At 36.8% G+C, this 19,433-nt stretch overlaps 1 protein-coding gene across 2 annotated transcripts in view; it reads left to right on the top strand.

Moving 5' to 3' along the window:
- B3GALT1 (beta-1,3-galactosyltransferase 1) overlaps positions 1-19,433 on the top strand; it is a 226,871-nt gene that overhangs the window by 16,504 nt on the left and 190,934 nt on the right. The window lies entirely within an intron of this gene.

The following is a 19,433-nucleotide window of genomic DNA, read 5'->3' as shown; positions in this document are numbered from 1 at the left end:
ACTGAACTGTATTGACAGGTGTTACCTAGAAATTTTTGTGCCTGTTTTTAGCTTAACAGGGAAACAGCTTTGCCTCTCTTCTTGCTATATTACACCTTGTTTATTGGTATGAAAATTGTTCTTTTGATTAGGTCATTAAGATATATACAGGAGACCTGACCTTGCAGACCTAAAGTACATGAAGCTCATAGAAAAGTCAGCAGGATGTTTGTTCATGAAATGAGAATCTTGCTGAACTAAAGACTGTACTGCTACTATTAAAACTTTGCATCAAGCTTAAATTCATAATACCATACCAGCTACACCATATTGAACTGTCGTGGAAATGCAGTTTGAACTCCAGTGTTCACCAAAGTGATGAATACATGGCTTTAATGGAAATGCCATTTTTTGGTGCCAGGTAGTTACCCAGTCACACTGAAGATGATTACTTTGGTTCAGGAATTGGAATGTCATTTAGCAGTGTTCTAGCTAGGATTCATTTCAGTGGCATTTTATTAAATATGCCCTTTTCTATATAGCATTTGCCTTCTGGTGGCAGTGACATATGACTTCTTAGAAGATGCATTTCTGCTTCACAAAGTCAGATGGTCTTCAGGACCCTGTTCTAGGGTCATGTCAAAACTTGACATAAACTTGTATGTGAATGTCATTTGCACTTCTTATTGGGGTCAGTTTCACAGAAGGGTATCAAGAAAGATGCTTAAGGTGTAGCCACATGCAACACGTGCAGTGCTTTTTGTCAGAGAAGTATCAGTCAACAGAGGTGTTATTTATTGTCTTTTCCTGTTCTACTGAAAGGACAAATTTCATTCCCTCTAGAACTCTGTAACAGTTGCAGAGATAGCTAGAATTTCCCAAAGGGAAAGGGTAAGTTTGCTCTGCTTTTGCTGTTTGCTGTTTGAATTGCTGCTGACTGTGGCTAGCTAACAGGTGCTGTTTTCCATTCTGGAATTGCTATCTTTTTGACCATCCACAAGGCTGCATGCCAGTGGAAGCTGATGTAAATCCTAAATTCTTAAGCCTTTATAGGATTTCTCTTTTGAATCGATAAATCTGCATGCGTGTACTTATTTTTAGACCATTTGCAACTGAAGCACATATGTTTAACAGCATGATAGACAGGGTACAGGAGAACTGGTTAGGCATGATTAGCAATTTTGGAAGTATGAGGGCTATATGCCTTTTAGAAAATAATGTTGCATAATGGGTGTTTTTGAAAGTGCAGTAGGGGTTTTTCAGTTGAATTTGGTAGTGGTGACAGGTGTTGACATCTGTAAAACTTGAGCTCATCTCTTTATCCACAAAACAAACACAGCACAAGTAGCAGCAACTTAATCTCCTCTGTGCTAGTATTTTTATTTGTCTTTTATAATTTAGTATCAATGCCGAGTGACCGAATTTATACACATGCTTTATTTTTTGCTTAGCTACTGCCTTCAGTTAAAGGTTTTTCAGGGTTGATTTTAAATTGCCAACAAGTGTGACAGTAGCAGTGCTTTTATTTTTGATGTGGACAAAATACACAGTAAACTACTCTAAATGAACACAACTACACTGAACTGAACTCTGCTCTCTCTGTGTGCAGAACAAAGATACCCAAATGTCTCCTGTAATAGAAGCAATATAATCACAATAGCATGAAGCACCTTATATGTTAATTGACTCAGTTGAGAAAATATAATTGTGTAAGAATAGTGTAACACCTAAATTGAGTTGTCTACCTCTTCACTAAATCCAGAGTCAGTCATGTGACTTTTAAGGATCTTGTAATTTTTATGCTGAAGCAGAAAACAATAGTTCTTGTAGCAGAACTGCCTGTAAAATCTTAATTAAGATTTCTTCAGTGTGCACTGCTTTCTTGTATACCGGTATTATGTAAAGACAGCAAGAGAGATAATGCATTAATGAATGTAATTTGGAACAAAAGTTTCTCTAATGTTCGTTAAAATATTTGCTGTTCAGAAAAAAGAATTAGAGAGAATGGAGCTGTAATCTAATAAAGATGACAGAAGTTAGTTTGGGAAAATTCTCTATCGTTTTGGAAAAGTCAGAAATTCACCTTACACATCACTATACACTGTACAGTACACTGTACGGCTCAATTTTCCAGAGGCTGGTGCCTGACAGGGGATGTGATATACCCACTCAATGCTCAAGTGTCTATGAGGTTATTTCGGAAATGAGTCCCATTATCTGACTCAATTCTTTCTGGGGTACCATGCCACCACAAGACTTTCGAGGCCCAGGATGCTGTTCCGGGCAGTGGCATGGGGCACGGCTTTTATTTCCAGCCATCTGGTGATTGCTTTCACCATTGTGGGCATGTAGCATTTGCCATGCCGAGTTTGTGGGAGCAGGATATAATCAATCTGCCAGGCCTCCCCATATCTATGTTTTAACCATCGCCCTCCATACCAAACAGTTACTTTTTGGCTTGATCACAGCCCATGTTTCACATTCATGGATAACTTGTGCAATAGTGTCCATGACAGATTGAATCACTAGGAAATATACTTTGCATAATGTAAGATCAGCACTGTGTTATACTCTGGCTATCCTTGTCTGCAGTGACTACCACCATGTTAAGTAATAAAGATAATCTAAACATGGAACCTAATCTAATCAACTGTAGAGATAGACCCATAGTACAAAGATGCCTAAAGTTAGCTTGACATTTTTTGCTGAGAAGCCAAATGAATAGTCCGGATTCAAACACACTGTTACCAGAAGGTATCAAAATGCATTGTATGCTCCAGTCTTCCCCTTTTCAGCGATTCTCTCACAATTTTTTTGGTAATGGTTTTGGTTCACTAGTAGGGCCCTATACAGCAGCACAACAATACCAAACTAGCCATTGCCTGAATGTGCTAACCTCCTCAGCCTGGATACATCAGATTTGAAGGCTCGACTTTACCCTTTCCCATGGCGGAGGGGAAAAATTCCTAAATTTTGATGCTGTTTGGTGGAAGGTTCTATTCATGTGTGAAGTATTAATCAGCTGTTATTACTCAGTTATTTCCTTTAAAATATTTTACGGTGTGTTAAATGAATACCAGTCTCACAACAGCCACATCTTATTCACTAGGTGTGATTTAAGGATGAGGCTAGTATTTTTAAATAAGGAGTAGTAATTTCTGGGTTTCCGCAGATATTAATTAAGTTCATTTAAATAGATTTGGGGTAACATAGGAAGCAATAGCCTATTTAAAAGGCTTATAGTCCTATTCAGTATGTGAATGAAGTCCAACCAAAAGACCCTTTCTGGTGTTCCGCAAAATAAATCCAGTGTCTCTACTCTTGCGAGCATGCTAGGAGTTTCATTTCTCATATTAAATGGATTTCTAGCTCATGACATGGTTATAATTCTTGTATAAATGGTTAGCTTTTATTGGGAAGATATTTCTTGGTTTGGAAATTTTTTTTTCCTTGGTGCTAAAATTATTGAGGTAGGAGGTTTGCAAGAGAGAAGCTTCAGTATCAGAACCCAAACTAAGCAAAGGGCTAAAAATGCATCTTAAGGACCATTAGTCAGAATAATTTGAGCTGACAGTAGCCAAGATTGTTTTATATATGAAGTTCATAAAATAGCAAGTTGGTTTCTTTAGCTGGGAAAAATACTTAAAGGGGTACATTTTTGCTGTGGTTGCTAGGGAGCAGCTTATACTATATCTGTGGGATATAATGGGAGTCACGTGTGAAATGCACTATGCTGATAATTTATTTCAGAGTGGTTAGAGCTGAATATTACATTCACAGAGTACATCTCATTGTACAAAATAAGATGATGAGATGGATGCTGTTAGTAATGTTAGGTGACAGAGCCACTGTGGTATACAAGGTACAGTACACATGTCAGTAGGCTGTCAAGGGCATGATTCATAGGTGGGGCTATGATTAGGTGAGCAGAAAACTAATACAGTGGCTAGATGGGTGGAAAGAACAGACCAGGTGAGAAGAAGGTAAACCTGTATTTTTATCTATTTGACAGATTTGGGAATGAACAAGGTCCTGAGAATCCCAGGTCATGTATTCTTTTTAAGACAAGCGCATTGACTGGGAGTCTGTGTTGCCAGTAGTATGTTGTTTAACAAAAGAAGGATGGGTAAATCGTAAGGGGATCTGACTGACCCTGCTACAAAGTGAAGTTGCCACTGCATTTGGAAAAACAGCTGCTTAGTTATGAAATGTCAACATCTTTAATAGAAACCTTTATAATTACTTGGTTATAGAACTTCATTATTTTCTTTCCAAATCTGTCTGATTGGAGTTATTTTTGTTGAAAACACAGCCTTAACAGTTTATTATTATAACTGTAAATGTAATACATAAGTTGTACAACCATAACACTGATTTCTTATTTTTGTAGCGTTAAGCATTTCCAAAAATTATCCAAATATCGCTAAAAGTTTCCATTTTAATATCATATTTAAAATTTCACAAATATTTTTTCCTTATTGAATCAATACAGTGATACTGTCTTGAAGCTCAAATTAGTTGCTTCACTCCTTTGAGCACTGGTGCAAGTTTTTCTCATATACTATACACAGAGATTGAGTGTGTTTTCCTCAGCAATTACTACATTTGTTCAAAGTGAATTAGAAAATCAAAAGCATTAGGAACTCTCTTTAATTAGATGATTAAAGAACCCAGCAAGCAGTGTGACATTCAGATGAAAATGAAAGGTATTTCTTAGCATTTTTAGGCCATGTTAGAATTCAGATAGAACACTAGTTGTGCTGTGCAGTTAAACTGCCAGAAGAAGGTTTGCAGTCTCTGGAAATGTTGTATGGCATATGTTCTCAACCAATTTTATCTTTCCAGGCTCAGCCGCCTCACCTTGAAGGATGCTTTCAATAAGCAATCTTACTGTAAGCAGTCTGAAGACACGCTGTAATTTCTAACAGCAATTTGAAACCCATTGGACTTGGCCTTCACAGAACTTTGTGAGCAGATTCTTGACTAATATATACTATCAAAATGCAGTTGAAGTTAGTGAAGTTATGACCGTGTACACTAGTCAAAGATTTTTCCCCCAAAAAACTTCATAATCTACTTTTGCAGATTACTAGCTTCTCCATAATCTACTTTTGCAGATTACTAGCTTCTCCAACCTTTTCTAAATGTTAAGAGTTTTTTTTTCTTCTCTGCTCAACCTTTAGGTACTTGACTCTTCCTTTTAGCCTTCTTCCAACAGTTTAACTTCGGTAATTTTTTCATAACGGTCCAACATTTTTTTCCCCCAAGAGATCTTTTGGTATTGAAGCAACATCTCAAATTGATTTCAAAGGCTCTGTTCACTGTTCAGACTTTGTGTGATGCCTTCTTTTAAATACATTTGCCCCATGCACATTGTACTTAGAAAGCTATTTAATTTCAGAAATGGTCCTTATTAAATACAATTCAGAAGCCTTCTTCTGTAACATTTTATGTTTTTATATAATTGATTTCTGTGTGGCTTATATTATCATAAATTTTAATTATTGTTACGTACATTGACATGCTTTTCATTTAGCTGTTTGGGTTTGCTTTTATGAATGAAGCATGTAAAACTAATAATTCAAAAGAAGAAAGGACTAGACATTGTAGTTGCTGTGTATATGGTTCTCTATTATCCCACCTTCGTTCTACTTTACTTCGGAAATAGCATAATAACATTTTCATTATTAATACAAAGAAGAATGTTTTATAAAGAAACAGTTTAACATCTGGAAAATCTTTTTTTTTTTTTATATATCTCTTAAAAGATGAAGTACATTATTTCCTCCCAGTCAATTTAACTGTTCAGACCTGGACAATGAGCATGAGAAACACCAAGGCAGAGTCAAATACTTTTTCTTTCCTAGGTATAGTGAAAATCTCTATATGTTTTTTAAAGTATCTACTGTTGCAAATCTTCCTAAGATAATTTCTTTCAGTTGAAATGGTTGGTACTTCCAAGATTGTTGTTTTATTACCCATAATGATCCTAATATATAAACTGTTTCTTAAAATCCTTGAAAAGTCTGTTTAAAAGGTAGCTAGGACTAAGAGATTCTTACTATGCATTCTTTATGTAAAGCGTTAGAGCCGCTGGAGCAGTAAGAAAACCATTAATTGTAGTTGATTTTGTAGTTTGGCATTTTTCATGCCCTGGATAATGCCGATTTTATTTAAAATAGCAGATCAGAAGAGAAGTTTTGTGTCCCTGCTGCAGCCTTTTTGTATTAGATTTATAGTGTGCTCTCCAACTTCCGTAACTCTGTGGAAGGGGTTACAATTTGCTTTTATGAACCTGAAGCAGAAGATTTGGTGCAAAGTATTGGATCCAAATATCCAATGTCATATGGGAAGAAGGGACAAAACTTGAAAAATAAATCTAGAACTGGATTATGAATATTTAAATGGCACTGCTATTTAGAAAGGGCAAAACCCATCCCATCTGGATCTTTTAGCCACTTAATAAAAATCTATTTTTTGCTGAAGTCCAGCTCTAAATTCTTAGCATGTTTTTGTGAAACTAGATAAAATGTTGTTATATCTTGTTTAAAAAAACCCTTTCAATCTGCAAATGCCAAGTGAGTTGTCAGATGTTCCCAGAGATCATACTCAGTCTTTTATATTGAAATATTATTTTTCTTCTATGCCTGTGAAGGCAAATGTGATTTTTAGGTAAATATCTCTTCATGAGGGGTATTTATAGCAGATTGCAGTCAGTTGATACTCTGCTGGAGTTAGTCCTTGTAGTTATATTCACAGAAGTCTATTATAGCAATGTAGTTTAATTTCTGAGATAGCCATATAACATTGCAAAATGGAACATCTTTCAGAGAGTCACACGTCATTTTAGAGCCACCCTATTATTATTGGTAGTATTATAATAGTGTTACATATCATGTTGTTATTATTATAGTATTCTTCCTTACATGTATGTAACTTCAATGCCTTTGCATAAGGCAGAGTAAATGTAAAAAAGGACAACAACCTTTTCTCTGAAGCACTTGAAGTTTGCCATTAATGATTCAATCCACATTAGATATATGAATTATAGGGTATCTCTGACTTTGTAATTTTTGCTGTCAAGAAAAAACTTGTTTAAAGGAAGGGAAATATCTTCTAGTAAGCTAGAAGCCCATTATGTATGAAGCTAACTAGAAGCTTGTTGACAACCCACTGATTTCTCTACCTTGGGAGATCTCTTAGGTCAACTGAGAATTCAGGGTTTCATCACAGATAACAAAATTTGTAAAGTCAAGATGATTAGCGATGTCTTTCAGACTGTCTGCAAATTGTCTTTGCGCTTCCAGTATTTTTTCGTTTTTAGATACCACTTCAAGTTGATTTGAGGAGAAATATTCTAAAACATTACTAGCAGAAAAAGGATGTAACAAATAAGCACATTAGCAGTAACCTGTTTTATACAGTAGCTACCTATTAAATTGATATTTGCATATGCTAGTAAAGTATATTTATATTTTGTGGACAGTGAAAAGGCTCATCGTTTATCAGGCTTGCTTGTGGTTTTGTTTTGTTTTTAATAGGAATTACACTTTTCACAAGATTGGGATTTTCAGGACCTACAGAGGAAAAGCACATAGTAATAGTAGTGCATTCTAATTTTATCATTCACTGTACTTCTTGTTGATTTTGTTGGAAACAAAATCAAGTAGGCTTTGGCAGATATTTATAGGAGGCAAAATGAACATCTGTGAAATCTCTATTTCCAGAGCAGCAGTCACCCAAAGTGTAGGCACTTGTATGTAAATCCTGAGCCCTCTTAGGGAAATGTTCAGGAATTTGAGGTGTGGCATAGGGAAAATAACTGGAATACTGCTTCTGCTCCTTTAATCCTTATAAATACCTACCAATACAAATATGTAGCTTGTTTGGCTGCAAGGGTACACTGAACAGTGTTGGGCTGATAAAACCTGAATTAGCAGTAATAGTCCTGGAGGCAATAACAGTCAAGAGTTGACATAGTGTCATTACGCCACTGGCATAACTCCTGTGTCTGAGCGAGGGCTGGCGTTCAGTTAGTTTGTTGGTTTACACAACATATATACAATTCTTAAAAGTCCAGAGAGGGCAATTTTGTGATTAGTAGACTAATTTCAAGGTTAAATTCTGACTCCTTGTCTTTAATGCCATATATTCTATTTTCTTAACGCTACACTCTTCCTGATGAACTTACAAAGTTTGCAATCAAAGTGTATTCTCAGTGCAGACAGCAGCCAAACTGCAAACAAAATCACATGAGTTTGTATGAGTGTACTGGTGGATGGTATTCAAAATATATATAAAAAAAAAAAATTGCACGAGTTTGGTTTTGTCTGACTTTGCTGGTGGGATAAGGTTATGTACCTTTTTAGAAGCACTGGTATTCAGGCTGACAGCACATTTCATCATTCATCGTGGGCATCAAGTTGATGGAAACAAAATAGATCTTCAAGTGCTCATTTTTGTAATATGCTCATAATCAAGATGTTAACTCTTTTCTCATGGGCTAACCACACATACAAAATTACTCACTTTGTCAGTATTTTACTAAAGACATCTTTCTTATGCCAGTACATTTAAAATGTTTTTATTAGATGGTAAAGTCCTCATACTTTCTGTATGATTTAAGTATGTGACGTGTCAAAATTAGATATCGCGACTGAAGCTGGATATGAACAATTCTGATAATGCCAGTTATTAACAAACAGTTTTTCAAAATAAAATAGTTTTGGGTTGGGTTTTTTTCAGAGACACATCTAAGGAAAGTAAAATAACAAGAAAGGGATTTCTGGGATTTAAAGAAACAGAAATAAAGGCTCAATTAGCATGAACAAAAAATGCATGCTAAGTTTCTCATAACCTCTGTTGAAGTGCCTTTCCCTGAAATATGATCATAAAATGCTTATTTTTATCTTCTGGTCGTATTGCATGATAACCGATTTCTGTATTTCAAGTCTTTAGCCATATAAAGCTGTACAAATCCTAGTGTATCTAGGGAAGAAACCTGCAGTACCAAAAATCTGAATGTAAGAGAACTATAAAAAGAAATTAAATATTAGTCCTCAAAGGGATTTTTGAAGCCATAGTGGATAGCTAGCTTTAGTCTCTTTGAAAGATAAATATTATATAAGAACAAAATTCATAACAGGGAAGAGTAATTTGAAAGCATGTATTGTCCATTTATGAATTATGTTTATGTGTACAGATCCAAATTAGGGAAAGCAGTACAATGAATGTTCATTGGAAGAACTGCAGTGTAATTAATCTTCAAACAAGCTTCCTCCTTCCCAATCACGTATTTGTTCCTCTCTCCTGCTTGGGATAGTTTGGGGTGCAGTAGACCCAGATAACACCTGCATGTTTGCAAAAGGCTGAATGAACTATGGGCTGCTCAGAGACGTGGGCTGGGGGAGCGAGGATTCTTCTCTGCTGTTCTGTGTTGCAACCATGGGCTAGGGCTAGGAGCTGTTTCAAGCAGACAGCACTGTAGCTACTCGAGGAGGTAGCCTAAGGTGGTGTACCTGTAATTAAACAGTTTGGCATTGTTGTGCAGAAGTGATCCAGAGATTCTGAACAGTAGTGAATCATCTTATTCTGCCGTTGCACCCTTAATTTTCACTGCAGTGTTTACCCCATGTATTGTATTTCCACCCAACTTTGGAATGGCTATAAATTGCTTATGCAAGCTGTAAGGCAAAGAAAAGGATCTATAGGAGTGAGACAAAATAGAAACTTGAGTGAATTACAGCCAAGGTCCAACAATCCTTCTCCTAGTAAAGACTCCACTATTGCTGCTCAGCAGGCAAATATTAAATTTCAAACATTAGTTTTGACTCATTAAAATCCCTTGGTCCCTCTCACCCTCTCTGTTTGCTGACAGAAAAGGTGGTTCTGCAGTGTAGTTCATTTGATAATCCTAGCAAATGGTTGGACTGTTCAAGACCAACTGCTACTGTTGCTAGACATTTTTATCATGTTTGTGGATGGTTTCATATTACATTAGTAGAGATATTTTTCTGGATCATTCAGCCAAGCCAAAATCAACAATATAACAGAATGGGGAATATTACTTAGAATTAAATTTTTGGCATAGTTGAACATAACTTAAAAAATGCTTCTATCATAGTATGTCTAAATGTGATGTATTTAACGTGATATTTTAAATACTAGCAATTCAACGGTTAATGTACTGAATCTTGAGATGTGCTCTGAAAACTGCTTTCCATCAGGGGTTCTCAGGGAATCACCTATGAACTTGTTACAGTCCACAGTAACTTTGCATATGACTAGCAAAAGGTCTCTGCCATCAATCTGTCCTGACTAGACCCAGCTGGTGAGTGTGGCTGTAGGAACTACAGGTTGTCTCCAACTGTTTGAGGATTGAGGTGAGGTCAGCCAAAGCAGGTAGTTGCATTCCAGTCTGTGAAGAAGAATTCAAGCTGAATTCTTTTAGAGCTGACTAGTATCAGTCTACCCTGGGAGTTACCATCTCTTCCTCCCTACCCACATACTACCTACTCTTTTTAGAGCCACAGACTTACATAAGAAAATCTTTCAGTGATGATTATTTTAAGTCTGAGCAGAGACCGACTGATGAGCAGCTTCCTTCAGCTTGCTACAGTGTGGCGTCAAGTTTTGAACCACCCTTGACTCCAGTCACCAGCTATAAGGACAGTCAGTCAGGCATGAATTAAGTGATGTTACCGAGTTCTCCTCAATGCAACTCTCTACATGTAAATAAAGTTGCAGGAGTTGCACTGCAAGCTAGTTTTGTTATGATAGTGCCCTTTGGTAGATGTTCTAACTTCCTCTGGGAAAGAAGCTGAGAACTCCGGGTTTTTTTAACTGATGAAGGTACCTAAATCAGTAACAATTACTGTCTTCTTAATTTAACAGTTGCTTTTAAAAGGAAAGTAAGAAGGCCCACTCAGCAACTACATCATTTGTTATTTTTGCAGATTCTGGAGATGCTGAACAGGCATCACGTCCTCCATGTGGGTTATGCTTGCTTAGTGCAGACTTGGTTTTGTTGTTGGGGTTTTTTTTAGCTGCCAACTAATTTTAAGAAAACTTGTGATCAGCATTTCCTCGATGATAAATGAAGCAGGTAAACAACTAAGACAGAGCTCTTTGTCTGCTGTTCTGAAGTATGGGACCAGTCAGATTGATAGCATCCGCAGAACAGCACAGTCACTTGCACTTTCCTACTCTCCTGCTGCTGTGTTTGGTATCATAAGGTATGGGGTCAGGATGGAACACCAAAATTAATCATTCCAAGACCTTGATGAATAGGGAAGGAGTTTTTGTTCACCCGTTTTCTAAATAGAATGTGATGCAGTACAAGGATCTTTCAATAGCACTGTATAGAGGATCCTTTCTATGCCTGCATTAGACAACCAGAAGGGTAAATGACAGAGTTCATGCTTCCCTTTCCTAGGAAAGAAGATTGGCGTGATACATTGACTAGAATGGCGAGAGCTTGTAGTCAAAAGAGAGGCCTCTAATGCCACAAGCTTGTCATATACATTTGTCTGTACCATATCCTTTGTGTCCATGTGTCTGGCTTATGTACAGCCTGCAGACCACCTACATGCATGAATTTAATGCCCTAATGTTTTTGGGTTTTTTTGGCTACACCTGACAGGCAGATAGTAGCCTTCTTAGAAGGTGATTTGTCCGAAACATCACAGGAAGTTTCTGTGATCTAATCTGGTATGTTCTAGATATGCAAAACGTAACAGAAGAACTGCATTAAGTATATATTCTATAGTTTTCATGAATCTTTGGATTCAGAGCTCCCTGGAATTAAAAAAAAGTATATGTAATAAAGATACTTCTCTCTGATAATAGCAGTTTAATTTTGCATTGTTTTTCACCAAAATCAGTGGTCCTCCAGATAATTGCCTCTAATTTAAATTCTAAATCACTGTTAATACCAATTAAGATTACTCTCATTTGTAGTCTTTGTTACACATCTGATGACAGAAAAGATGGTTATGAAATATTGGTATGGTACAGGAGTCCTTAGCCTTGCTACCAGTCCTTTATCAACTGAAGTGCAAAACTTTGAGGGGAGCAGTTGGGCTTCTGACACTTTGAGAAGGGCATCTCCCTTTGACAGACCAAGCTGTTTCAAACCACGAGTCAAGAAACAGGGTTAATAGGTGTGAAAATCAGTTGCCTGCAGACCATAGCCAACAAGAAAAAGGTTAAGGCAAGATTCAGACAAGCAGTAAGGCCAAGAAGGTAAGAAGTGAAGAAACAGTGATGCAGCTGCCATTTGTTTACTAGTAACCACACCTAAAACTATTTGTCCTGTACAGAAAACCAAAGGAATTAGTCATTAGATTATTTTGGAAATCTTCAAAAAACCCCTTGGAAAAGCTATTGCTTTCTACCTGTGCATTTAACATGTGAATTATTTTAATGTAATTCTTTTTATTTTTCCTGAACACTGGAGTGCTTTGTTGAGAACAGACATCGTCATACAGCAGAGATGTACTTGCAGTTGACACATAGATAAATGTCTAAATTATGCTGTATGATGATAAGCATTCAGAGGCTATAGTATGTCCACACCATTTTTTCATACAGAATGTCAAGAACCTAGTGGACAGAAACTGTAATGATGATTGGCACCTATAGGAGGTAGAATAATGCAGGCAGCAAATAAGAAGAATGATCCTGTTCGAGCCAAAGGAATACCTAGCCTGACTAATTGGGTGGGGGGAAGTTTGTACCATTTTTATAATTATGTTCTTCATATGTATGTCCTGGCCTATCAGTCAGCTTTCTTTATCTGAAGCCAGCTGGCAGGTGACAGTGCAGTTTATCAACGACTAGTAAATAAAATGTTACGCTCCAGAAAAATTCAATTCTCAAAGCCCAGCCCTAAAAATCAATAAAGCTTCTCCTCCAGCTGAAGCATCTTATAAACATTAAGCTTTCAAATACAGCATTTTTCCTCTCCTTTCTTAAAAACACAGATAAAAACTAAAATCAAATTAAAACCAAATAAAAATTAAAAGCTACAGAAACTATGGAACTAGAAACTACAAATCTGGTTTTAATTTTCATAGACTTTAAACTTTTTTTTTCATTGGGGTTGACAAATAAATTATGGATGCAAAGATTTATTTTACAAGTCCTTATAAATTAAAACTATGTTTTGAGTTTTGAACAGTTACAGTAAACCCTTAGTTTCAGTTTCTGAAGCTCCTGTTCCCAAGTAGAACATAACAAGACCAGTTACTCAGTTGTATAAGATTTTACTTCATTAAGGTGTATCATAATACACCTAATAATGTCATCTCAGTACCCAGCTGTGGTTTAGTTTGGAGTATCAAACTATAAAGAACTAATAAAATCCAAGTTAATCTTCATTAGTATTTACATTGTTCCCTTTAAATATTTTGATGCGATCTCATTCAGGAGACGGCAGAGAAGGAGTATGAGCAGTCCAGTCATGGAGGCAAAAGGGTCTTGTGTGCAAAGAATCTGAAGCCCACATAAGCTGCCAGACAGTGCAAACACCTTTTCCACCTCCCTTCCAGCACCTTCTCTTGTTCTGAAATATTTTCTTAATAGGGTCAGTTTAGTTATCCAAATACTTATCTGGATCAAACTGAAACCCAATTCTGCTATCTTATAGCAGAGAAAAATTTAATTGGTCTCTGAACAACCTAAACTTTTGAAGACTTTTATGTCTTTGAGCTCTCGTTTAAATGGTTACATTCTAGCTAAGTCTTCTAATGAAAAGAACTTGCTTTTCTATCTAAGAAATCTAAGAAGAATCGGTGTATCAAAGCTGAAAATGCTTTAACAGATTATATAAACTTCCCTGGCATTGTGGTTTTATAAAATGAAACCTCCGGGAATTCTTTGTGTCACGCTGTATTTCTGTAGTCTACAGTGTTGCAGTTTTGCTCTCAAAATGACCGAAGTAGTCAGGCTGCCTTCTGTTAACTTTTAGGATATTAATCATTTGATGCGTTCCCCTTCTTTCTGATCTTTTCCAGAGCCTCTGGAGCTCTCTACCTCAAAGAGGTTCCTACAGATTGCTGTTGGTGCAAACTAAAGCATTCAGCCCTTCATGGAATCAATGGAGTCTGATAACTTTATTGTATAAACATCCTTAAAAAGATTCTGGGACCTTCATTGATTGACACTATATGATTAATTGTCCGTTTGCTCTGTATTCTGTGTATAGAGTAACTTGTATTATTTTCTAATCCCATGATCCTCTTCAGAGAAGCCTGTGCAGATCTCTGAGGAAATACCTATTCAGACCCGATTGCTTCAACCCTCCTCCGAGATGAACCACCACACTTTTAAGGTGAATCTCGAATGTAATCAAAATATTACAAAAAATAGAAAAATATCCGTATGGAATTCTAACAAATTGATATGTTGGAGAGCTCATGTTCACTAACATATGTTTTTGCTCCAAAAAATGTTACATAATAGAGAAAGGAAAGAGTTTATTTTGTTCATGATTATGCAAAGAAAAAACATGCTTGAATTTGGGGGGTTTTGTTTGGGTGGGTTTTTTGGTGGTTTTGTTTGTGTTTTTTTTTTTTTTTTTTTTTAAACTGGGCTGCTTGAGTGCTCATAGGTTTCTGGACAGGAATACTACTAGTACTCCTAATACTTTAGAGGGTTGTGTGGCACACTTTCAATGGGGAAGAATTACCATCCCCCAACTTGAATATAAATCACATGGATAAATTTACTTGATCAAAAATAATAAATAAAAATATTTCCAAAAGAAGAGGAAATACAAAGAAATCATCATCAGATAAGACCCAGAAGTAAGCTCAGACCTGTGTACTAGAATTGAGCCCATTCACGAAATTAAAAAATTAGGCATAACATTCATGTATTTCTGATAGTTACATTTTCTTATCTTACAGCTGAACATCAAGAAGGACATTATATTCTGATATATTTGGTAACGTTATCACCTTCAATAACTAGAAATCCATTGAGGCTTGTATTTCTAAGTAGCATTAACAAGGAGATAACTGCTAAAAATTCTGCCCAGTGTGTGGAACAGGCATTTTGGGGGTTTGTTTTGTGTCAGCTCGCTCTTTATGCTATAGCTGTAAAAAATTTTTCACTAAGGGGAATACAGAAATATAAGGAAGAACCTGAAAGTCAAGAGAACTTTTTGCCCAGTTTTTGCTTGTCTTGGTAGTAGAATTTATTTTTCTCTACTGAGTAAAGTTTTACAGGCACTGGGAATAAAGTACTGCATGTTTTGTGGTCCCACTCAGAAGATCAGTCTGTGTGCTGAGAGAGTCTATCACTGGCCCTTTTTTCCACTCAAACTGGAGCTTTCCTGGTTTTGGCTTGCTCCCCTGCTAGCACGCAGCAGGCCTCCATGCAGTCTATGACTGAATGGCTGTCCATGCCTTATGCAGCAGCAGAAGGAACTCCTGTCCTCAAACACACCTGCAAATTACCAATCTACGTTAAGAATGTGTCTTTTCTGTAAATAGTTGTTTTCATTTCAAAGCCATTTTCATCACTGAAAGTCTTTGACTTTTATTGATAAAAGCTAATTGTTATGGCAGATGAACTTGCTGTTGGGAACAAATAGTGTTCCAGCACCTCTGGAAACAATACCATGTGACACTGTGATGCGACTGGGTAAATTCAGGACACCAGGTTGAGGCTCTGTCTGGTTCTAGCTAGCTTCCTAGGATAAAGATTCCCTAGTTCTTTGGCTTTCTAAAAAATTATTTGCCTACATTTAAAAAAGAAAAAGCTACTGGGAAAACATATACAGCTTTCCGTTTTGAAAGCCTATGGAGAAAGTGAAACTAATTTGCTTCGCTTTGTCATCTGGATGATAAAATAAATACTGTAATATATTTTTTTAAAAAATCATTCTTCACCAAATGATAATATTGGTGCACAGAAAAGAGGAGAGCTGTGTTGCGCATGGCTCTCCCCTGATACTACATTTGCTTTATTCTATTGTAATTCCCATGTAAATGCAATTACTTGTATGTTAACAATAAGCAGAAAAGTCAGGACCCTTCTACCATTAGAAAATCTATATCATCTTCTAACAAGATCTTTTTTCTTCCTCTCACTCAGCTGAGAGGGAGTTCATCTGTGATGAGGCTTGTAGTTTTTATATTTCCTAAAAAACAATGTGGATAGAAAGTTCAACTTAATGAGCTTGAAACCACACGTGACCAAAAACATTGCCACAGCAACCTTCCTAACATTACTTATGGATGTAACAGGGACAGTCAACACCTATTATGTCATCTTCCTCATTGGCCCCCACCCCAGGCCTGCTGAGGTTTAGAGCTGGAAACACAGAGCCCAGCATTCAGCTACATTCTTACAATGAGGTGTGAGAGTCCTGACCAAAGCCAGCACAAACAGTGAAAAAAGGGGGAATTTGTAATAATGGTGAGAGAGATGGTACTGACAGTCTGACATGGCAAATCCTTGTTTGCAGTGGGAATGACTTGCAGTTAGCAGATAAGGTCAGACAGAGGATGTTTCCTATCCAAGTCATCAGCTACAAAAAATGTTGCTACTTCACCCCTAGGCAATCGGCCTTGTCATCTACACCTGCCTTTACCATTTTTCCCTGATACAAACCTGACCTTTTTATTTTTGAAGCCTGTATGCTAACTATGCACATGTGTATCCTGGGTGAAGAAGGTAAAGGGAGGAAATCTATTATCTAAACAAACATTTAAATACATAAACAAAGCAGCCAGTTCCTTAGTTTGTTCCATAAGGTATTCTGGTAAGTAAATACCTTATTCTTGACTGTATTCATAGCTGTTTTGCCAAGGAAGGTTCTACATTAAGATCTAAAAGACTTGTATAAATATATCACCCTCCAATATTTATTCTTGGTTTTACTTTTGTGCTATTCCTGAATCATTCCATCCATGGTCTGCATCTACGTGTGCACAGATGTACCAAAGGTCACTGATCCCCAGGGGAAAGTCAGACAGTGCTGCATTGAGTAGGGAAAACAGCTGCTTCTGTTATGCACACCCCAAGGATAATCCCTCTCAGAGGAGGCATGGAAGAGGCTCGTGGGTTTCTTGGCATTAATTTCTAACAAAGATGTGAAGTTTTTGATGCTCCTTTTCAGCCTTGAATTGTCTAGCTAAAGAAGCATGGTGGTTTGAACCCTCCCCAAAATCACTTGAGGTGATCCACTCCAATCTGTAGAGAAATGTCATAACCTCTTTGGGTATCTAAAAACCCAACTCTCTCTATTAATTACATGAAAGTGGCACTTTTTTTACTCCACTTTTACCAAACCTGTTGCCTGATATTCATGTGAAAGAAACATTTTTACACCTTTTAATTCCAATTATACTCTGAAGAGTGAAGCATGGCAGAAGTTTAATTCAGTGTCACCTTTTTTTCTCCCTGAAAGCATCAGTGAGCATGCAGAGAATGCAGGGAGACTGTGCAAGTTCTTACTGTACCTTTAATCTACTAAAAGAATCCTTTTCTTAATAATAATATATGTGAAAGAATGAGCTTCAATGGACTGATTGGTTCCAGGTGCTCTAACCATATGCCTCAAATGATAACAGTGAAAGCAGAGGTTTTAGGGATAGGAGTAAGAAAAGAACATATTTAATATGTTCTTTTAAAAATAACTTCATATCCATTCATTTCTTGGGAACTAATCTAACCACACACTTTTAATACGTATTCAGTTTCTGCACTAATCTAGGATTTTCAGTTTTTGTCAAAGCATCCCTGCTGTACTTTTGTCAAGCAGAGTTTGAATAAAATGCCTGAATAGAAAGTAGAAGACACTAAGGAAGAAATCAAGCAATACAAAAAAAAATATCATCTATTGTAATAACTATATAATATATTGTGCAATGAAACAAAGGGGAAGCTCAGTGATTTTCCAGTGCGCACTACTGGCATTCAACCTTCATCTGTGTCATACCTGCTATAATAGTGAATTAAAATAAATTAATTTTCAGCTTTCATTGTTTGTTGTGCCCTCTCTCCTTCTACTTAACTTACTTATTGTTATTGAGTTGACTTCCATAAGGCTTTCATCAATTTTTGTGGAAAAGACAGCATACGTTCAGGCTTCTAATCTTTTAAAATAGGGAACAGATTGCTAGATAAAATGGGAAAATTATTAAATATAAATTGACATAGCTGGAAATGGAATCTCTAAGCTCTGAGTTATGTCTTATTATCAGTTGAATTTTGTGTAACGAATCAAAACACATGGAAATAAAAGTACAAAGGGAAAATTAAATCATTCTGGTTTTCAGCTTTTCTTTAATAAATGTTTCATTTTTAGTAGAGAAGCAGAGCATCTTCCCTTCATAATTATAAGCAAAAAACAATGAGTTTGAGCTTGAATGAGGATCCTGGTAAAGTAGTCTGGAACCAGAGGGGTAGAGGGCAGGAGGGTGACAACTCCTGGAAATAAAGTGTGTGTGTGTGTGTGTGTACATTCATATACTCTGAAGGGAGGACAGAGATGAAACAGGAGAAGGTGACAAGAGATCAGGAAAAATTGATGGAATACAAGCATCTAGGATATAGAATGAAGAGTAACTCAGCAAGGAGGTTAAGAATGGAGGTGTCGGGATGTGTTTCCTAAGCAGACTGCTGCTGCTCTGCAGGCAAGAGCTATGTGACTGCAATGAGAAGATGGGAGTGAGACCAAGGAGGAAACAAAGCAGAAGTGGGCAGTTAACCCACAAAAGTGGGTTATTTTTGAAAAGGACAAAAGTCAGATTTGAAAGCTGAGTCAGCATTATCACTAAATATCACCTAAATATATACTCTGAAAGCTCCCAGGAACCTGACATTAAGCTTTTAACTTTCCTGTTGCATCAATATAAGCAATAACTCACACTTTTAAATGTTTATTTTACAATCAGCATTTCAGCTAAGCCAAGTGGATCCCACAGACATGTAAGCAATTCAGTTGGCTTTCACAATACAAACGTTTTATACTTGCACACTATTATTAATCACTGTTTATGGTCTTAACACTATTTATAGTAGTCATATGCTTCTGGATAGTAGTTTTGTTAGCCAGAACTGATGCAAACACTGACAACGTATTCTGTCCTTTTTAGGATTTTTTCTTTAGTAACAGTATAGCAATACCTGCTAAAGATGAAGTCTATAGCACGTTTGCCAGAGAAACAATTTGAAATGGCTACTTTTGATGGCTTTCTTTGCACCACAACATAAAACCACAATTTATTATTTTGTTGGCAGACTAAGTAACTGCAATTCAGTAACTCAGAAGCTGAGCACAGGCTGATGTAGGACACTGTGCATGTGCACTGCTAAAGAGAGCGACGGGGCCCCAGAGCATCCCCCGTGATGGAGTGCAGCACAGGGCTCTGAGTCATTGCCCGTCCCGGCTGCCTTGTGCTACCACTGCTGTGTTGCTGCCAAACCTGAGCTGCCTCTGT

Source organism: Strix uralensis, chromosome 6 (genome assembly GCF_047716275.1).
Source record: "Strix uralensis isolate ZFMK-TIS-50842 chromosome 6, bStrUra1, whole genome shotgun sequence".
NCBI lineage: Eukaryota > Metazoa > Chordata > Aves > Strigiformes > Strigidae > Strix > Strix uralensis.
The sequence above is the reverse complement of the archived record's forward strand: the minus strand, read 5'-3'. Positions and strand labels throughout refer to the sequence as shown.